The 6,750-nt window shown below is 40.4% G+C and overlaps 1 long non-coding RNA gene across 1 annotated transcript; it reads right to left on the reverse strand.

Moving 5' to 3' along the window:
• Positions 1 to 222: 222 nt before the first annotated feature.
• Positions 223 to 6,506, reverse strand: LOC134107487 (uncharacterized). The gene is made up of 4 exons (XR_009942761.1): positions 6,350 to 6,506; positions 3,673 to 3,728; positions 3,171 to 3,533; positions 223 to 3,061 (listed from the first exon to the last, which is right to left on the reverse strand). It is a non-coding gene; the product is annotated as an uncharacterized LOC134107487 (long non-coding RNA).
• Positions 6,507 to 6,750: the final 244 nt, after the last annotated feature.

The raw sequence follows: 6,750 nt of genomic DNA on the forward strand, positions 1-6,750 counted from the left end.
TCCAAAAATACCATCTACCATTTGTTTCTGTTTCCAACTCTTTCATCCTTGAATAAGAGGTCATTTTAAATAGTGTTTAATGTTTTTTTGTCAAGATTGGTGACAACATTTAGTATTTTAGGATTAAAGGTGGAGGTCAAAGTCAGCTTCTTGGAGAATGTAGAACACCGTTTTGTTCTACTTTCACATCGGCCTTGAGCTGAGCCAAAACTTCTGTCCATCCATCCATCTTCTTAATGTGCTTCTCTAAATCTCTTGCTAATGATTGTACTTGGTTTGAAATGACTCGTAACAACAATGGCCTGTTAAAATAAGTGCTGAGGGTTATCTGAACCTTCACGACATGTTCAAGGCAGAAGTAGGAGACCACACTCACAATCCTGCTTCAGACAGAGGTTAGGACCCCTCCCACCTCATTAGCATACGCCACTAAGAGTATAGGACATCTATTTCAGCGATTAAATATTTGTATTTATTCCAGCATTTGTTTATACCTTTATTTATTAACCTATACATTTATGTATTCATTCAATTATATATTTATTCATGCATTTATCTTCTCATACTGTCGTTTTTTGTCCTCCATCCACGCCGCCCTGAATCCATAAGTATTTTAACTTTTAAAAGTAAGGGTCAACGTAAAGGAGCGCTTGGATGCTAAATGTGTGTGTGATGTACAGGGTGACATTAATGCACGTGTTCACATCTCCACCAGCAGGTGGCAGAATACGTGTATTTAAACCATAGATTTATTCATTTTTAACTGTGTTTAAGTTGTTATTACAGATGTATTTAATGCTGTTTATTTCATGTGATGTTTAAGGGTTTATTTACAACCGTTGTTGTGTACATCTTTATTTCAATTAAAAACCAAACATACCTTCAAGGGATTATTGGGATTCATTCATTAATAAAATGTACAACTAAACAGGATGCTGATACCTGTCCAGACATTGCTTTCTTCTACTAAATTACATTCCAGTGTCACTAAACTGCAATTCATCTACATTTTATGGGACAACGTCACAGTTTTCAACTTTTCTCAAACATCCTCCTCCCAAAACGGGCTTCAGCAGACCAGTGTTATTTGGCGTGAAACACATTTCCTGTAACAGTGTCACACTGGTGTGTCCAACACGCCAAAGAGCAGCTAGTCTGCTGCAATGGGTCCAGACCCAATTCTAGCCTGACGATGTGCATCCGTCCACAGCTCCAGAGGTCACTCTGAGGGTCACATGAAAGGTACAATGTAGCAATGAAGACAAGAGAAAAAAGGAATCTCTTTGTTCTTTTCCAGTGAGTAAAAATGTCAGATATTCTAGTCAAAATGTGTGAATACCATTAAAAGCCCTTAAACATCATATAAAATAAACAGCATTAAATACATCTTTAATAACATATAAATAACACAAGTAATTTTCCTTAGACCACAGCATTTGACCAACATTATATCTTATCACCTTGGCCAAGATGAATAAACCAAACGGTTCTATTCTTAAACTGTCAATATTAATTTCTTAAATACAAATACATGATGTATACAACTTGGTTCAGATGATTTCATTTAATGGTTTGATCAAACACAAGCATTAAATACATCTGTCTCAGTAAGGGGGACCATTAACAGAGACGTATCATTAAATCTATGGTTTAAATACGTGTTGTGCCTCCTGCTGGTAGATATGTGAACAGACTTCTGTTACAATCAGTCCCTTGTGTTGACTCTTACTGTGAAAAGTCACGTGCATCCGGTTTAGTGGCCACGCCCCCTGTATTTTCGTTTAATAAACAAAGAGATTAACGAGGTAAAAGTCGGCCGTTTTTCGGTTTCAAACGTGAAAAAAGTCATGCTCAATTCTAATTCATCTAAACTGCTAGATGTGTCTCATGTAATCTGGCACAGTGTATATATATATATCCCTATTCGTCTAATAATACATTTGTATCAATGAGGATTGTTTGGATCACTGTGAAAAATTGAATACGACAAATGAATAAGCTGATTTGGGTTTTGAAGACTTTGTATTATATATATATTAAACCAAGATTCTATGAGAAAAATGTAATGCATTAATGATCTTTCATTACATGTCACAAAATACAATTTATTCTATTTTAAAAGAGTAAAGAGGATAACAAAAGTAAAAGTAATGCTTTTTAATATATAATATGGTAAATGTAAACTGTACTCGTAAATTGATTTACAAGGCAGTAAAGGTGCCTCAAGTCACAATTTAGCTGATGTTTTTATCTAAAGTGACAATAAGTTCCTTCAATCAAGAGGAAACAGAACCAGAACCACAAGGAAGAAAAAAGTAGAAATCCAAACAAAGTGCTTTAAGTGTTAAGTTCCATCAGAAGTGATGATAAAGTGCTTCTAGTCCAGGTGAAGGAGGTAGAGATGTGTCCCATTCATGTCTTCATTGACCTTCTCACACACTGACGAGAAGCTTCCTGTCCTTCAGTAACTAATATTCACTCCTTTCACACTGTGTGGTCACAGCTACAGGAGTGATGCTGGTCAAGTGTCTTGCTCAAGGAGACATCAACATGTGGGTCAGCAGGTTCTGGGATGGAACCGTTGATCCTCTGATTGGACTCTCCACCCACAGTCGTCCTGACGCTTGATGCCACCATTGACTTCATTCATACTGTGATGTCAGAAGTCCTACCAGAAGATCAATCAGTTTGGTCCTGATGAAACTAAACTAGTTCCCCTTCACACACACAACGATGGCACAGCGCTCACCAGCTGGGCTCCTTGAGTCACAAGTGTCTCTGTAGACCACTGATACCTTCATGCTGCTGTTGGTCCACGAGACACATGAGACATCCACAGACCAGATGTGTCTCAGCTGGACTTCAGGCACAACACATCAGACTGTTTCTGTGCAAACCTTTTTGTGTTGATGACTAGTCTGTTTTGCAATGTAGAGATAAAATAAATAAAAACCCAGTAGAGCTGCTGCTAGTCCCAGTATTCCCAGTGCACAGTAGAGACCGATCCTTCCTCTCAGACTGGTGTCACTGGTTGTCTCAGGTTCAGGTCGATCCTTCACTGCTGCAAAGAGACCCAACAAATCTGTTTATTAATGTAAAGAAAGAGGTTTATTTATCTGAATAAAGCTGCTGAATTAAACGTGTTAGTAAGTTTAACTTCATGAACCTACCAGTGACATTGAGGTGACATTCCTTATAGTTCTTCCCATAACTTGTGTCCACTTGACACCAGTACAGCCCAGAGTCATTAGTCTGGAGTCTGGAGATGTGAAGTCTGAGTCGTCCTTCTCTGAGGACGTCTTTGTCCCACTGGACTCGTCCTGCAAAGCGTTCATGCTGATACTCTGGGACCTCCACACCTTCACGTAGCACAAACAGGACATATGGTGTCTGATCAGCTAACATCTCACAGGAGACATAGAGGGAGTTGTTGGAGTGGTCCGTGCTGGTGGGGAACATCCATTCCAGTGAGATGTTGTGGTTCTCCTCTGCATGATACCAGCTCTGTGTCACATTCACTACAAATGACCCTGCTGAGGAGACAGAGAAGGAGAGGAGGAGGTGACAAAGTGACAGCTTTCACATGGAGCCTTTAGACTCCATCTCCAGATGTTTCTGAGGAGTGTGTGCTGATGCTTCACAGCTGCTTTACAAACACTAAAGTGAACTGACCACAGACACAGGAGGTCAGGATGAAGATCACCAGGATGCTGCAGATCATCTCCTCCCTGTGAGAGGAGACAGAGGAGAAGAGGCTCCAACATCACATCATCATCACATCAACAATCTACAGTGTGTCTTCACATCCTGATGCTCTTTGTGTTCATCATCATGTTTGTTACAAACACACAAAGCTTTGATGCTGATGACAACCTCCCTGACACATTAGACACAGACACTGTTACATGTTACCTGTTACAAGGTAGACTTGTTAATAAGTCACATGCATGGGACACCGTGATGAGCAGATCAAGTCTTACTTGGGAGTGATTCAAAGTGTGTGAGTACTTAAAGGGGAATGTTCATAACTTCTTGTGTCTTTGTGGAGAGTTTTTCCAACTGAATCTTAAACTCTTCAAGTAGACTTTAAGGAGCAAAATACATTTGAAAAACAAAAAGGTTTTGATCTTGAACATTGAAAAATACAACAATCCATTCAAAATAAAAATATGTGTAAGTATTTGAGTTGAATATAGTTTTGACTCAGTTCTTTCATTTTTTTGAAAACATTTTTTTTCTATTCTTCACATGTATTATTTTTTATATTCCCAGTCTTTTATTTTTCAGTCTTATTTTTCCGGTTCAAAATATGTTTTTCAGCTAGAGATCTTTGTTTCACTTTTGGATTTGGATTGAGTTTAACGGTCGTCAATCACGTGGTTTTTAACAATGCGGGAACCTCAGACTTATGAATCAAATGTTTCGGATTGGACCAGAGTTCTGTTTAGCTGTGCTAGACTCTACTCGCCATAAACAGAGACTTTTCTTCATCCTCCGTGAGTTCGCTTCAGGAGGCACAGCGGACACTCGACCAGATACGGCGTCCCCCAGGACCATTATTGTCCTCGGGGACTTTAACAAAGGAAACCTCAGCAGCCATGAACTTCCAAAGTTCAAACAGTTGATTAAATGCCCGACCAGAGAGGAGAGCACGCTGAATCACTGTTAGGCCCACATCAGCCCAATACCGGCTATAAAAAATGATGGGAAAGGCTAATCATTTGGACCCCCCAATGTCTAAACCATGGTTACGCCCTTGAATCATAGAATGTAAGAAATAAACCCTCTCATAATGAATCATCCAACGACCACACATGGATCTCAAGTTTCTAAGCTTTTGTCTCCACAGACCTCATGTTTCTTCCATCAGTGAAGCACAGTGTGAACATCTAGACCAGTGATTCTCAACTGGTGGGTCGCAGACCCGTTTTTAGTGGGCCTTTGCATGGGAAAATAGAAATTAGAATTTAAAAAAAATCTCATCCTGTGATTTTATTTTGAAGGGACTTTTTTAATGCAGCGGAGTGTCCTTATTTTTTTAGCTCGTCCGTCCATGTTCTCAGCAGCGTGTGGCAGGTTGGGTCAAACCATTCTGATATGGGGGGAGACTGTGGGTTTTTAGGATAATTAAACATCCTGAATATAAAATTCAGCTTATAAACTTGATTTTAAATAAATGTGAGATGTTGAGAATGTTCCTGGATTTGGGTCGCGACTTGTCATTAAGGGGGGGTGGTGAGTCCCGGAGCCAGACCAGTTGAGAACCACTGGTCTAGACCGAGCAGTGGGTGGTGCCCGTGAAGAGAAACAGGATTTTCTCTTCATTGAGTGGTGGAGTGACGTAAGGAGCCATGACGTGACAAGCCGTCTCCCACCATATAAGAGACTACATTAGTTCAATTGTTTTTTTTATTTTCACTTCATTTTGGTTTGTAAATTCTTTCCACGGAAGAGCAATAAATGGTCATTGCACCGAACCGGATCAATTTCTACTCCTCATCTTTAAAACTACACGCGTCAAGATGTCCAGCTCAGCCCCCGGTAGTAACTGATCAGGGAGTAAAGGGACCAACTGAAAGGGCTTCTGTTAGCAGAGGTGGTTCGCTCAACGGTTCCGGCGTCCATGCCCAATGCTAGGCCGATTATTATTAATATACAAATAACACAAAGTGGCGCATCATGGCTGGTTGACTTGAACTGAGTCGTCTTTATTGAACGCAGGCTCACTTGACCTCTCCTAGGTCACATGTCCATTCAGGGGCACCCTATTTGCTGCCGCTCATGAGGCTGATGAAGGTTGGCCACACTATAAAGGACCAACCATTCCAACAGCAAAGGGGACTAGACGTGAGCAGGAGCTGGCGCCATGCCGGGGCATTTGCGTTAACCTCTGGGGTTTTTTTTCTGTGTTTTCTGCCGTGAGGAGACTGAAAGCTGGACAGCTGAGTTGGACCGAGTGAGCTGATCCCTTAAAAGAGGAAGAACCTTTTTTTTGCCCTTTCCCCTTGTTTTTGTTTAGACGTTAAAATAAACCATACCCTTTTTTGTGCAGCCAGTCGTGACTGATCAAAATCATTTTGCCCACCCCCGTTGGTTGCCACACAACAATTAGAACAAACACCTCACAGGGACACACCTCATCAGGCTGATGAAAATTATACTTATGCTTCATTCACTGATGGGTCAGGAGATATTCTGATTCAAACAGTAGATCTCATCTTTATACAGTTTAATTATATGTAGTGAACAAAATAAACCACATCAATTGTAAATATTGTGTGTAATCCACGAATCCTCACATAATAAATGTTAAAATAATCATAAGAACATGAAGTAATTCTCTCCTTACCGTGGACGTCTTGAGTCATGTGACTTTAAGATCTTCAACAAGTAAAGTCCTCAGTCAGTGAAGTTCATTATAACTTTTTTTACAAAGTTAAGAATAAAATATCGATCAGGGACCACGTGTCGGTTCTTTATGCTCAGTTCTCACATGTGAAGGACCTGAAGTGTGTTCTCTATCTGAGGAGAGTACTCACTCACAGAAGTGAATCTACAGAGAACCTCCCACTCTACATCTCTACCAATCATGAAGCTTCATGTCTCAGGTTCACACAGGTCTTTGTGGTGCAGCAAACCAATGGTTTGTCTCATTGTCCTTTGGGGCGTGACTCATGGTGTAAATGGAGAAGCCCTTAATGGTAATCAGTTTACAGTAACGGTCACGTGCCGCCCCCTGGTGGATTGAAC

This window comes from Pungitius pungitius, chromosome 1 (genome assembly GCF_949316345.1).
Source record: "Pungitius pungitius chromosome 1, fPunPun2.1, whole genome shotgun sequence".
NCBI classification, from domain to species: domain Eukaryota; kingdom Metazoa; phylum Chordata; class Actinopteri; order Perciformes; family Gasterosteidae; genus Pungitius; species Pungitius pungitius.